Below are 14,819 nucleotides of genomic sequence, written 5' to 3'. Positions count from 1 at the left end.
CAGCCGACACCTGATAGTAATTGGTGAATTTTCTAAACAAGGCAGAAATGTATCTCCCGTCTGTGACAACACCCCCAGATTACCTGACTTCCTGTCACAATATATATATATATATATATATATATATATATATATATATCACCATTGGTTCATTGTGTATGGTATTTGCCTGGGTCAAAATGTGCATGAGAGTCTTACAAGAGTCTTACACTTACACTAACACTTACACTTACACAAACAATCCAACAGGGGGACACACAGAGTGTCTGTAGCTGGGAGAAATTCCCCCCCCCCTTTTTTTTTTCCTTCTTACTGTGGATGAGTCAGAGGCATTTACAGGCAGCACAGCCCACTCTGCTCTTTCTCCTGTTTCTTTATTGGCAGAGGGACACTGGCCAATCAAGGGAGGACTGCAGAAGGAGCAAGGAACTCTGGGAGATGGAGTTCTCAACACAGGCTGCTTAATTGTAATCTGCATAGTGAGGACTACAGATTCCTGCAGCCTTTGCTATAATGAATGAATGAATGAATGAAAAACTTATAAAGCGCGGCGCATGCAAACTGAATCGCTTCTGGGCGCTAGTTGTTCGTGTCTCATGACATCAGAAGAGCAGAGTTTTGATCTGTCTTCTGAAAGTCAGGTGGTTTTCCTCCAACCGAATGCTGGTTGGCAAAGCGTTCCATAGTCTCGGACCCTGAAAAGCAAACCTTCTTTCTCCTTTGGACTTGTATTTGGTTTTTGGTACCCTGACCAGATTTTGGTCGGTGGATCGCAGAACGCGATTCGAATTGTGAGGTTCTATCTTGTCGCAAAGATATACAGGAGAAATCTTACCCAAGAGGCTTCCTGGGAGAAGGGAGAATTACCACAAGGAGTGAGAGAGACTGGATGCTGGAAAGGGGGCTATGATCTCTGAGGTCACCGGGGGACATCCATAACTAAAGAGATGGATGCATCTCCAGGCATGCCCTTCAATGTACAGTGTTTCCTTGACGAGGTTGCCAGTAGGGCAATTCATAAGGACCGGTACTACAATATACCCCCTTTGGATCTCTGGACACAGGACTTAGTGAGAGGGCTTTGCCCTCCTTAATCCAGAACACTGAATTGCTGTTGTTACTCTGACTCACTTAGTTAGAAGGAACTGTGATATTGTTACACTCTGGCAGTGAAAGCACTTGTCCACTCTAACTATAGATGACCAGCGCCATTAGAGTCCTTGCTATATACCAAGCCTCTCTGGATGTACTTTGTTCACTTCATTACAGGAGATCTACATGTGCACCACTGTAGAGTCATCCAAAGTCTTAAGGGCCCCATCTATATTCAGGACTTCATTCACCTACAAGTTGATTCAGGTTGGAGTAATACTTTTACTGCGGTATTCACACTACATTAGTGCCAGGTATGCCAGTGGAGTTGGGTCTGTTCTTGGGGTTGAAGAGTAAGGAACAAACAATATTAAAGTGGCTCCTGTGGAGGTAGCGCTACATACATATAGTTATTTCACTAACAAATGTTATTTTCTTAGGAGCACCGCTGCAGTGTCTGAACACATGCCAGCTAAGTGGTGGCCTACATAGAACAAAAGTAAGATTTCCTTTAATCTTCTAGAGCTATCTGACATCTGGTAACTATTGTTTTCAATCTGGAATAAAATCACATGAAGGGCATCTTACAGTATATCATTGAAGGTAACTGTAAAAACAACACTGAAAGTATACAAGTAAAAAATAGTGCATGCTTTATAGGGGTATCACAGTACGGATATGCATACATGCATGATTGGGTCATGGCAAGCATGCATACAACATTTTACATACTGCTGCATTCTAATGCATTTTATAATGACAAATACCCTCACTTTCACTTACTGCCTTATTTGCTCCAAGATTACAGTGTATAAGGTTTTTGGAGATGATCCTTTGGTGCATGTACCCTTCATACCTTGGTGAGCCATAGTAGTTTACCACAATATTTTTCTTCCTTTTATATTGAATCTAAACTTACACATTACAATATTAGATCCCTGCGCTGTCTGTTCTTAATGCAATAAAATCCCTTGAATGTGACAGAAATCAAACAAAAACTTTATACCATGCCAAAAATACCATGCTCACTTCACAGTGGGCATTTGGCGCCTAATTAAGCTCAAAAATCAATCAATCAATCAAAAACAAATTCACATAGACGTTTTATTGTGAATTGTGAAAAATATGAAATAAAGCCAATAAAGTGCTGTGACTGTTCTGTTCCACAATAGTCTCTTTATAAAGTGCATTCTTTGCAATAAAAATATGTCAAGGTGATGAAGGTGATGTGCACCCCTTCCTCTCATGCCCTCACTCACTCAACAACTTTGCATGAAAATATTGTCTGAATATAGATCCTGTCTGGCTCTGTGGATAATTCCTTAGCTCTTCCTCACTTTCCATCAATTATACGTTTATCATAGAAGGAGAATTAGACACACATAGCGTAATACTGCATAGACTAAAAAAACGTTTATTAAGGTAAAAAGGTTTGCACTCACATTACACATACTTGTTAAAAAGCATGTAATATTGTCACACTGCCCGCGCTTTGCTTTCCAAGTACAGAAACATACACATTACAAAAGTCCTGAGCTACTAGCCATGCTTCAAGGGTTACTCACCACCAGTTGCCCAGCCAACCCCTACCCTGCCCCACCCTAAATTCCACCCCTAAACACGCCCATATAAATTATCTCATGAAATGACACTTAAATGTTTTATGCAGAATTAAGTGATAAAAATAAATATTAACAACAACTTTATCCGTGCCCAACAATGCAGACTGCCCGTGGCCACCAATGCAGCACGGATAGGCAGCACTGATGGGTGGCACTGATGGGCGACACTGATGGGCATTGATGGACAGCAGTGATGGGCAGCACTGATAGGCGGCACTGATAGCTGGCACTGACTGGCATCACTAACGGGCACTGATTGGTGGCACTGGTGGGCACTGATTGCTGGCATTGGTGGGCACTGATTGGTGACACTTGTGGCACTATAATGTAATCAGGACACTGATGATTAGTGCCCTGATTACATGTTTTATTGTCCCCTGCGAGAAGATGCCACTAATCGGCTCTCCTCGCCACACACACTGTCAGTGTGATGCGAGGAGCGCCGATTACCAGCATCTCTGTGTTTACATGTGACCAGCTGTGATTGGACACAGCCAATCACATGGTTAAAGAGCCACGGATGTGACACTTTACAGAAATCGGGGTCATGCTGTGTCCTAGCAACACGGCATGGCCACGATCGCCGCGCTGCGCGCCCCCACAGGTGTGCGAGATCGGCCGTCCTAGGACGCTGTCATTTGACAGTAGGCAGGCGGCAAAAAGTTAAAGGAGTCCCCTAAAAGCAGACAGATTTGATCTGTCGATTTCTTCAGTAACTTTTGTTCTACGTTCTACCAATACATATTTGTTTACTGCTTAATATTGCTGTGATTGTTTATTTCATCCTCCTTTTACTGTGATAAGGAAAACCTTTGCCAGCACACCATGGTTTAACAAGGAAGTGTCCAAGTGAATTGTCTAATGCATGATCACATGACAAGAGTAGTGCAACGTTTCGGAGTCAGGTAGGACCCCTTCGTCAGGCATGTGACTCCAGTTCCCAGCTGGTTGTTGCTGCAGCACCTAAATGCTTGAGAGCATTTCCAAAAACATGTCTGATGGGAATATGGAGTACTTTTACTGCGCCCGCCAATGTAACCTGTGCCCGTAAATACAGCCTGTGCCGCCAAAGTAGACTGTGTCCTCCAATGCAGCCTGTGCCTGCCAATGCAGCCTCTGTATGCCAGTGCAGCCTGTGTCCCCAATGCAGCCTGTGTCCCTAATGCAGCCTGTGTCCCCAATGCAGCCTGTGTCCCTAATGCAGCCTGTGTCCCCAATGCAGCCGGTGTCCCCAATGCAGCCTGTGCCACCAGTGCAGTCTGTGTCCCCAATGCAGCAATAGCTCTGCTTTAAAATGGAAAATAAAACTGACATAAAACCACTATAATGATTGTTAAGCTGGGCATATATGAGTCAGTATTTTTGACCAGCCAGGGGGCTGATTAGAAAAAAACTGAATGGATTCTCCCATCCACACAAGCAAGGTGGATAGATGAATTCTATGTAAACCTCTGCAGAGTATATTGTGGATGAATGAACCTTCGTACTAGTCGGGACTCCTCTGCTGTCAGAAGAGACTGATCAGCAGTGCAAGTTTTCTCATGAGAAGGCGATCATTTGGTTGACTTCTTATGAACAGGAATGGCCAAATTGATCAAAATTCGACTAGTCCCTGCTGAACCTTTCAAATTTCGATCCATCCATGGCTCGCTTTAGATGTCTCTTAGTCAGAATGAACAAAAAAAACGAATAAAGGTAATAACATCGTTGGTACTTTGGCATTCTTTTTTTTACTAATCATTGGTGTTCTCTCCTTTTCTCTATTAAACAACAACAAAAAATTATCATCTAATGTCACAATTGGATTTTCCCAGATGTCCATTGATCAAAAGCACATGGCCCAACTGTCACAATCCACCTTTGAAATGCTTCCATGGTTTGCTTTTATTGAAGCCTATATAGGGATGCTTTCTTCTTTCTTTGGTCTTCTATACGCCGTCTGTAAGTTAAACCAAAAGATTAAAGCTTGCGTGTATATTAGCAATATTTTTAGGAATACTTACAAGCATGCATCCCTATGAAATCTGCAACCTCATTCATAAACTGAAGTTGAAAAGTTAATAGGTAGGCTTCAAAGAAACACATTCGTTCTGATAACCATCTGTTAATGGATTGTAGACATAGCATGCAAATGGTAGTTTGTAGAACTGGTCTCTTAATAAATTTAAAGCTAATCTGTGCTGAACATCAAAGAGAATTTGTTTTCAATGCTCCGGCTGAAACACATCTTAAACTAGTAATCTTGCACAGTAGAAAGGAAAAACAAAAACATACTAAAAGTCAAAAGTGAAATCAAATTTAGGCAGGCTATTTATTTATTTCAATATATTCTGCAAAGGTTTACATAGTACATTGAACACTTCATACAGTACCTCACAAAAGTGAGTACACCCCTCACATTTCTGTAAATATTTTATTATATCTCTTCATGCACAACACTGAAGAAATGACACTTTACTACAAAATAAAGTAGTGAGTGTACAGCTTGTATAACAGTGTAAATTTGCTGTCCCCTGAAAATAACTCAACACACAGCCATTAATGTCTAAATCGCTGGCAACAAAAGTTAGTACACACCTAAGTGAAAATGTACAAATTGGGCCCAAAGTGTCAATATTTTGTGTTGCCACCATTATTTTCCAGCACTGCCTTAACCCTCTTGGGAATGGAGTGTACCAGAGCTTCACATGTTGCCACTGGAGTCCTCTTCCACTCCTCCATGATGACATCATAGAGCTAGTGGATGTTAGAGACCTTGCGCCTTCTGTTTGAGGATGCCTCACAGATGCTCAATACGGTTTAGGTCTTGAAACATGCTTGACCAGTCCATCACCTTTATCCTCAGCTTCTTAAGGAAGACAGTGGTCGTTTTGGAGGCTGTTTGGGGTCGTTATCATGTTGGAATACTGCCCTGCGGACCAGTCTCCAAAGGGTCATTCTTTGCTTCAGTATGTCACAGTACATGTTGGCATTCATAGTTCCCTCAATGAACTGTAGCTCCCCAGTGCTGGCAGCACTCATGCAGCCCCAGACCATGACACTCCCACCACCATGCTTGACTGTAGGCAAGACAAACTTGTCTTTGTACTCCTCACCTGGTTGCCGACACACACGCTTGACACCATCTGAACCAAATACATTTATCTTGGTCCCATCAGACCACAGGACATGGTTCCAGTAATCCATATCCTTAGTCTGCTTGTCTTCAGCAAACTGTTTGCCGTCTTTCTTGTGTGTCATCTTCAGAAGAGGCTTCCTTTTGGGATGACAGCCATGCAGACCAATTTGATGCAGTGTGCGGAGTATGGTCTGAGCACTGACAGGCTGACCTCCCCCCACCCCTTCAACCTCTGCAGCAATGCTGGCAGCACTCATACATCTATTTTCCAAAGACAACCTCTGAATATGACACTGTGCACGTGCACTCAACTTCTTTGGTCGACGATTGCAAGGCCTGCTCTGAGTGGAACCTGTCCTGTTAAACTGCTTTGTGGTCTTGGCCACCGTGCTGCAGCTCAGTTTCAGGGTCTTGGCAATCTTTTTTATAGCCTAGGCCATCTATATGTAGAGCAACAATTATTTTTTCAGTTCCTTCAGAGGTGCCATGCTGAACTTCCAGTGACCAGTATGAAAGAGTGAGAGCGATAACACAAAATTTAACACACCTGCTCCTCATTCACACGTGAGATCTTGTAACACTAACAAGTCACATGACTCCGGGGAGGGAAAATGGCTAATTGGGTCCAATTTAGACATTCCCACTTATGGGTGTACTCACTTTTGTTGCCAGCGGTTTAGACATTAATGGCTGCATGTTGAGTTATTTTAAGGGGACAGAAAATTTACACTGTTATACAAGCTGTACACTCACTACTTTACATTGTAGCAAAGTGTCATTTTTCAGTGTTGTCACATGAAAAGATATTATAAAATATTTACAAAAACCGACTCCAATCCGATCCGCCAAAAAAAAGTATAGTGGGCTGTGTCCGCTTTGCATATGCAGAGCGGACACGGACATTCCATCCACCCGCTCCGCTCATTGTGGCCGGAGACCGGTTAGCAAATTGCTTAACCACTTCCCGCCCGGCCTATGGCCGATTTACGTCCGGGAAGTGGTTATGAAATCCTGACAGGACGTTCTAGAACGTCCTGCAGGATTTCATGCCGCGCGCGCCCGTGGGGGCGCGCATCGCGGCGATCGGTGATGCGGGGTGTCAGTCTGACACCCTGCATCTCCGATCTCGGTAAAGAGCCTCCGGCGGAGACTCTTTACCACGTGATCAGCCGTGTCCAACCACGGCTGATCACGATGTAAACAGGAAGAGCCGTCGATGGCTCTTCCTCACTCGCGTCTGACAGACGCGAGTAGAGGATAGCCGATCGGCGGCTCTCCTGACAGGGGGGGTTAGCGCTGATTGTTTATCAGCGCAGCCCCCCCTCGGATCGCCACACTGGACCACCAGGGATGCCCACCCTGGAGCACCAGGGTGGGCAAAAAAAAAAAAATGACAGAAAAAAAAAAAAAAAAAAAAAAAAGTCTAAAAAAAAAAAAAAAAAAAAGCATAAAGAAAAAAAAAAGATGCCAGTCAGTGCCCACAAATGGGCACTGACTGGCAACCTGGCAAAAATCAGTGCTGCCACCCCAGTGTCCATCAGCGCCACCCCAGTGTCCATCAGCGCCACCCCAGTGTCCATCAGTGCCACCCCAGTGTCCATCAGTGCCACCCCACAGTGCCCATCCATGCCCAGTGCCCACCTATCAGTGCCCATCTGTGCCACCCATAAGTATCCATCAGTGCCGCCCATGAGTGCCCATCTGTGCCGCCTATGAGTGCCCAGTGCCGCCCATGAGTGCCCATCAGTGCCGCCTATGTGTGCCCATCAGTGCCGCCTATGTGTGCCCATCAGTGCCGCCTATGTGTGCCCATCAGTGCCGCCTATGTGTGCCCATCAGTGTCGCATACCAGCGCCGCCAATCAGTGCCACCTCATCTGTGCCCGTCAGTACTACCTCATCGATGTTCATCAGTGCCATCTCATCGGTGCCCATTAGTGCCGCCATATCAGTGCCCGTAATTGAAAGAGAAAACGTATTTACAAAAAAATTAACAGAAAAAAATAAAAACGTATTTTTTTTTCCAAATTTTCAGCCTTTTTTTAGTTGTTGCGCAAAAAAAAAAAAAATCGCAGAGGTGATCGAATACCACCAAAAGAAAGCTCTATTTGTGGGGAAAAAAGGACGCCAATTTTGTTTGGGTACAGTGTAGCATGACCGCGCAATTGCCATTCAAAGTGCGACAGTGCTGAAAGCTGAAAATTGGCTTGGGCGGGAAGCTGCGTAAGTACCTGGTATGGAAGTGGTTAAGTTGCCCTCGCTCTTCAAAAGGTTGGGCACCCCTGACTTACAGTATCTCACAAATGTGATGTCATGTGTTGTAATGTATTTGTGTTGTATTTTCGGACGACAACTGTAAACTAAACGAAAATCGTATGATCTGGTATCGTACGAGAACATTTTTTGTGCATGTCCGATAAAATAATTTCGGATGAATTGTTATGATCGGCTCTCGTAAGCTCTGTACTAACGATCTGATTATCATACGATTATTCCTCGGATGATATTTTTCATACGATATTCAGTTCGCGTGTACGGGCCATTAGGCTGGTCATACATGTTTAATTTTCTTGTACAATTTTCCATTAGATTTACCAAAAAACATATAATATGAGGTCAAAACTAAACAACTTTCAATTGTATCCAATTAGGCAGGCCCTTGCACTACATAGTTTAAGGAAAATCTAAAGGAACATTATACAAGAAAATTTAACATTTATGGCCAGCCTAAGTGCTTTGAAAGAAGCTTAAATTCTAAAGTTTCACATTTGACTTAAGTATACCTTAAAAATATAATTACAAAGTGCATTGGGAACATTTCTGAGGAGAACCATTTGGTCTAAAACAGATTCTAATATCTGGCATACAAAGTCACTAAAGGTTCATGTATACCTATACTTAATTCTGATATATACTTTTTGGCATTTATATTTATTGCTTCACTTCAATAAACCCAAGCAATTTGGTTCAATTTTCTAAGTTGTTAGCATTCCAAATATATCGTATTTCCCAGCATTGCGTTGTAAAGTCTTATATTCTGTTTTTGTTTGGTAGACTTGTGTTGTCCCACTGTAAATGTCCTCAATGCACCCACGTTTTGGTTGACTGTCCCCTGAATCCAAAATACATTTGATACATTCTACACAAAGGAAACTTTTTTTGTGCTCATTGTAGATCATTGTTTTCTGCAAAGTATCAGTACATTTCCTAAAGTGTTGTAGTAAGGGCTTGTTGAAACTTGCCCATATACTATAACGTGTGTATGCCGGTGTATGTTTTGTAGGGGCAGTGCACCATTTCTTTCTTATTTATTTTTATTTTTTTACTTAATTCAGGTGTGGCTAAAGGACACTTTATACAGTACAAGTCTCTGCACTTCAGCGTGTGCATTGCCATGTGGTGCCAAGCTATGCAAAAATGTGGGTACTGTGTGGCTTACATGTCTTTAGGAAGAATAAGGTAAAATCAACAACCTGATTCATGGGGACCTAAAAGGATGCAGTGGGGAAATGAGTGCCAAAAGATGTGCCCCGGACTTTGTGATGGAATTTTTTTTTTAAAGTGTATTTTGTGCATGTACTCGAGAGAGTAGCCGGACTGCAGGAGTTGGGAGTAGGCAGGCCTCCCCCAGAGGCAATCTGCCACCTTCTCCATGCCCCAGGTGGCAATGGCGGGTGTGTGAGGGGGTCCTCCCACATAGCCCACCCTACCTGCTCCACTTTGAAGCCCAACGGGGCAGAGGGACTCCCTATAAGGGAGTGAGAGGATCTAGCCCGCTCAACCAGCCCCGTTAGTCCTTCGCCTCTCTTTTTAGAGACCGCGTGGTCAAAGTGCGTGCATGTTAACCCAATTTCGAGTGTGTGTAAGTGTGGTGGTTTTTGTGGGAGGGGGTGGGTGTACTAAGCGCAGGCTTACCTCGCATAGCACACCCACCGGGAGCCGGGCTGAGACCACCAAACTCAATTCACATGTAGCCAAGACCGGGATCCGAACCCCTAGCTGCAGAGGTGAATGGCTTGTCAGTGCAGTGCCAATCGCGTTGAGCCACCGCAGCTCCCTTTTGTGATGGAATTTGAGTGCTACTTTCTGCGTTGGACATTCACTGTATGCTCCAAGTCGGGTTGTCTGTTAATCAAATGTGAAAAATGTCTTAGATATTCCATCAAATAGCCGGAATAGTAATGTTAAGTATGGCCGTCGCTCCCGCGTCGAAATTTGAAAATTTTACGTTGTTTATGTAAGTCGTCCGTGAATAGGGCTGGACGTAATTTATGTCCACGTTGAAACCAATACGACCGTGCGGCGTACTTTGCCGCAATGCACACTGGGATATGTACACGGACGGCGCATGCGCCATTCGTAAAATACGTCAATCACGTCAGGTCACCCCCTATTAACATAAAACACGCCCCCTCAGCCGAATTTGAATTATGCGCGCTTACGCCCGCCCGATTTACGCTACGCCGCTGTAACTTAGCAGGCAAGTACATTTGTGAATCATGTACTTGCCTCGCTAACTCACGGCGGCGTAGTGTAAACACGATACACTACGCCGCCGCAAAGTTAGGGCGGTCTTTATGAATCTAGCTAATAGTGTTTTGTATTTAGGCCAAAAAGTTAAATTTCTGACTCATCTGACCAGAGCACATTCTTCCGCATGTTTGCGTTTGTCCCCCACATGGCTTCTCACAAACTGCAAACAGGAATTCTTATGGCTTTCTTTCAACATAAGAAGTCCTGTGAACAGATTCTCCCACCTGAACTGTAGATCTTTGCAGCTGCTCCAGAGTTACCATGGGCCACTTGACTGCTCCTCTAAATAATAATCTCCTTGCCTCGTTAGATGGACAGCCATGTCTTTGTAGGTTTGCATTTATGCCATACTTTTTCCACTTTTGGATGTGGGATTGAACAGTGCTCTGTGAGAGGTTCAAAACGTGGGATATTTTTTTTTATAACCTAACCCTGCTTTAAACTTCTCTAACAAACCTCTGAGGGCTTCACAGAACAGCTGTATTTATACTGAGATTTAATTACACACAGGTGGACGCTATTTACTAATTAGGTGACTTCTGAAGGCAATTTGTTTCACTAGATTTTAGTTAAGGATATAAGAGTAAAGGGGGCTGAATACAAATGCACGCCAAATTTTTCAGATATTTATTTGTAAAAACAAAAAAACATTTATCATTTTCCTTCTACTTCACAATTATGTGCCACTTTGTGTTGGTCTATCACATAAAATCCCAATAAAATACATTTACGTTTTTTGTTGTAACATGACAAAATGTGGAAAATTTCAAGGGGTATGAATACTTTTTCAAGGCACTGTAACTATGTAACTGCACACACACAAGGAAATACTATGAACAGACATACAGTATATTATCAAGAATCACTCTAAGCAGATTGAAGCTGCCGGATGTTGCATGTAAGGGCTCCTTCACACGGGGCAGACTGTTTTCGGGCTCCGCTTTGCTCAGCGGGGATCGCTCCGTTGATCCCCGCTAAGCCAGCAGATGACAGGTCTGTCTCTGTACACTGTTCTGGGACCGGTCAGAGCGTCGCTCTCCCCTATGGGGGATCAGATGACGACGGACCTTAGAGTTCGTTGTCACCCAATCCGATCCGCCAGATGGATGGAAAATAGGGTTTTTCTCTGTCACACTTTGGCGAATCGGAGCGCCCATAGAGGAGCACAGAGCGCCCATTCAGGTAGACTTGAACGGTCCCCCGTGTGAAAGAACCCTAAGATGTATTCAGGGCCGATCGTACGGTCACAGACGCCTGGGTGCAGAAATATTTCTGGCGCCCCCTCATGGGTGTGGTCATCTTACTTACTCCTCCCCTTTACACATGTTTCTATGGCTATGACTCAAACACAGAGATGCTCCCCTAAGAAGTCTTCATTAGTGTCCCCCATCAGAGTCCCCCCCAGCAGTTGCCCCCCATCAGAGCCCCCCCACAGCAGGTGTCCCCCATCAAAGTCCCCCCCAGCAGGTGTCCCCCATCAGTTCCCCCCAGCAGTTGCCCCCCACAGCAGGTGTCCCCATCAGAGCCCCCCCACATCAGGTGTCCCCATAAATCAGTACTTGTCCAATAGATCCCTGTAGCTCGAGCGCGCTGGGAGCAGAAGCACATTACAGGGGGCGGGGCATACGTGGCATCTTTGGTTACTTGGAGGGTGGCATTCGGAGAGCATTTCTGGGAGTGCACGGGATGATTGGCAGCAGCTCTGGCCAACCCAGAAGCCTCTCATCACACCGCCTATGGGAGAAGAGCCGACACACGCAGAGGGGGCGGGGCAGACAGGAGACTGCTCCATGCACACCGGACAGAATTAATTAGTGGAGCCTAGTGCCGGAACGTGTTCCGGGAGGTATGTGCTCTTGTCAGTTGCCAGCGGAGAGAGCAAGTGGGATGGGGAACTGCAGCACCCACTACATGCGCTCTGCCTCTGGACACAGACAAGGAGGAGGGAGAGGAGCACTTTGGAGCTTCTGCACCCCCACCTCTGCGGCGCCTGGGTGCGGAGCACCCCGTGCACCCTGCCTAGGATCGGCCCTGGATGTATTTCACATCAGCCTCACAAGAAAGATTTGAATGCAGGGGATTCCGAAGATTTTTTGGGGTATATTTCTTTAAAATCATCCTTATAATTAAATTATTAATAACAACAATAATACAGATGGTCCCCGGGTTACAAACATCTGACTTACAACAACTCCTACTTACAAACGGAGGGAAACAACAGGAAGTGAGAGGAAATCTACCACTAGGAAAGGAAATTGTTTCCTGTAATGCAACGTACACGTGATCGGTTCATCCGATGAAAACAGACCGATGGATTTTTTCATCAGATATCCGATGAAGCTGACTTTCATCAGTCTTGCCTACACACCATCAGTTAAAAATCCGATCGTGTCCAACGCGGTGACGTAAAACACAACGACGTGCAGAGAAAAATTAAGTCGACTTGATTCTGAGCATGCGTGGATTTTTGACCAATGGATTTCCCCACAGACGATCGTTTTTTTCTATCGTTTTTTAACCATCAGAAAATTTTAAAACAGGTTCTATTTTTTTTCACCGATGGGAAAAAAAACGATGGGGCCCACACACGATCAGTTCGTCCGATAAAAACAGTCCATTGAACCGTTTTCATCAGACGATCCGATCGTGTGTACAGGGCATAAGAGTTAATATGGGAAAAAGGTGTCTCCACTGAAGCTGTATTGCCAACAACTCCAAATTTTCAAAATCCAATTGTCATTGGGACCGAAAGTGAGGTGAAATAATTTGAACAGGGGAACAGACAGCAAAACAAATGTTACAGGTGTGATAACCCTTCTCTATGCTATCCAAAAACCTTAAAAAAAAATATTTGGGCTAGATCTACACTTACAAAATGTACCTTTTCCGACTTACAAACAAATTCAACTTAAAGCGGAGGTCCGCCCACTCCATGCAAAAAAAGTCAGCGGCTACAAATACTGCAGCTGCTGACTTTTACCCTTTTCTGAATCAATGGCTTGGAACAAGCATGCAGTCGGTGAAGACAGAATCCCTCATGTCCATATTTGTTCTGTGTCAGTGGGGTTAAAGTGCTTCGATGGAAAAAGTCAGACAGACTTTTTCCATTGTAAATTCCGACCGTGTGTATGCCCCATCGGAGAAATTCCATCAGAAATTCAGAGGAATTCCATCGGAGATTACATAGAGAACATGTTCTCTTCCTCCGATGGAATTCCGTCTGAGTTCCAATGTGAGTTTGGCTGGGCTAAAGCCTGATCGTGTGTGCAGGGCATAAAAGGCCTCACAGCTCTCACAGCTTCCGCTCCATAGGGCAAGGGGGGCAATTGACCCCCCCCTGGAAAATCGAGAAGGTGTTGAAGACTGAAGACACCCCTCCGCAACTGAAGCAGTAACAGCGCCGCGGTGACAGGCAGGTTAGAACAGGGAGAGAGAGGCAAGCTATTGGGCTTGGTGTTGCAAAGGGGGTGGTCTGGTGTGGGGTGACACCATTGCACCTGACCAACTATCCCCTTCTCTCGTAGCTGCGGACTGTCTGAGCGGCCCCAGGCTGGATGTCACACAGGCACAGCGAGCAGAGTGAAGCCGCCTCCCCCTCCAGTGTTGTGCTGTGCCTGTGCCGCACTGATGGCTGACCTTAGGTACTGAATGGGATGGGGGAGGGGGGTCCGTCTGTGCTGAAGGGTGGGGTTTGTAGTGAGTAGGGGTCCATCTGTGCTGAAGGGGGGTCTGTACTGAAGGGTGGGTTCATCTGTGCTGAAGGGAGGCCATCTGTGCTGAAGGGAGGCCATCTGTGCTGAAGGGGGGGTTTGTGCTGAATGGAGGGGTCTGTGTGGAATGGGGGGTCTGTGCTGAAGGGGGGGTTGATCTGTGCTGAATGGAGGGGTCTGTGCATAATAGGGGGGTCTGTGCTGAAGGAGGGGGGTCCATCTGTGCTGAATGGAGAGGTCTGGGCAGAATGGGGGGGTTTGTTTTGAAGGGGGGGTCCATCTGTGCTAAGAGGGGGGCTGTGCTGAAGGGGGAGTCCATCTTTGCTGAAGGGGGGGTCCATCTGTGCTTAAGGGGGTCTGTACATTCTCTAGACTATATTTATATGGGCATGGAGTGAAGCTGAATTATCTCAAGAGCTATTTCACACTGCCAGCTGGCCGCGTAAAAAGTGGCGCTTTACCATCGTCTTAGCTGCGATATTCGGCTGCTAGCGGGGCACTTTTAACCACCGTTAGCGTTTGAAGAAAGGGTTAAATGTGATTGTGTATCGCCGCTGCCGAAGCGCCCTCCCCTGAAAATATTTCAGCGAACACCCATGCCTTTCATGCACTATTCCTATTGCAAGGGATGTTTACATTCCTTGTAATAGGAATAAAAGTGATCAAAATTGTATTTATTTTTTTAAAGAGAAAGTGTAAAAAAATAAAAGTAAAAGAAAAATAAAGAACAAAAGAATTTTTTTTA

Source organism: Rana temporaria, chromosome 2, assembly GCF_905171775.1.
Source record: "Rana temporaria chromosome 2, aRanTem1.1, whole genome shotgun sequence".
Lineage (NCBI taxonomy): Eukaryota > Metazoa > Chordata > Amphibia > Anura > Ranidae > Rana > Rana temporaria.
The sequence above is the reverse complement of the archived record's forward strand: the minus strand, read 5'-3'. Positions refer to the sequence as shown.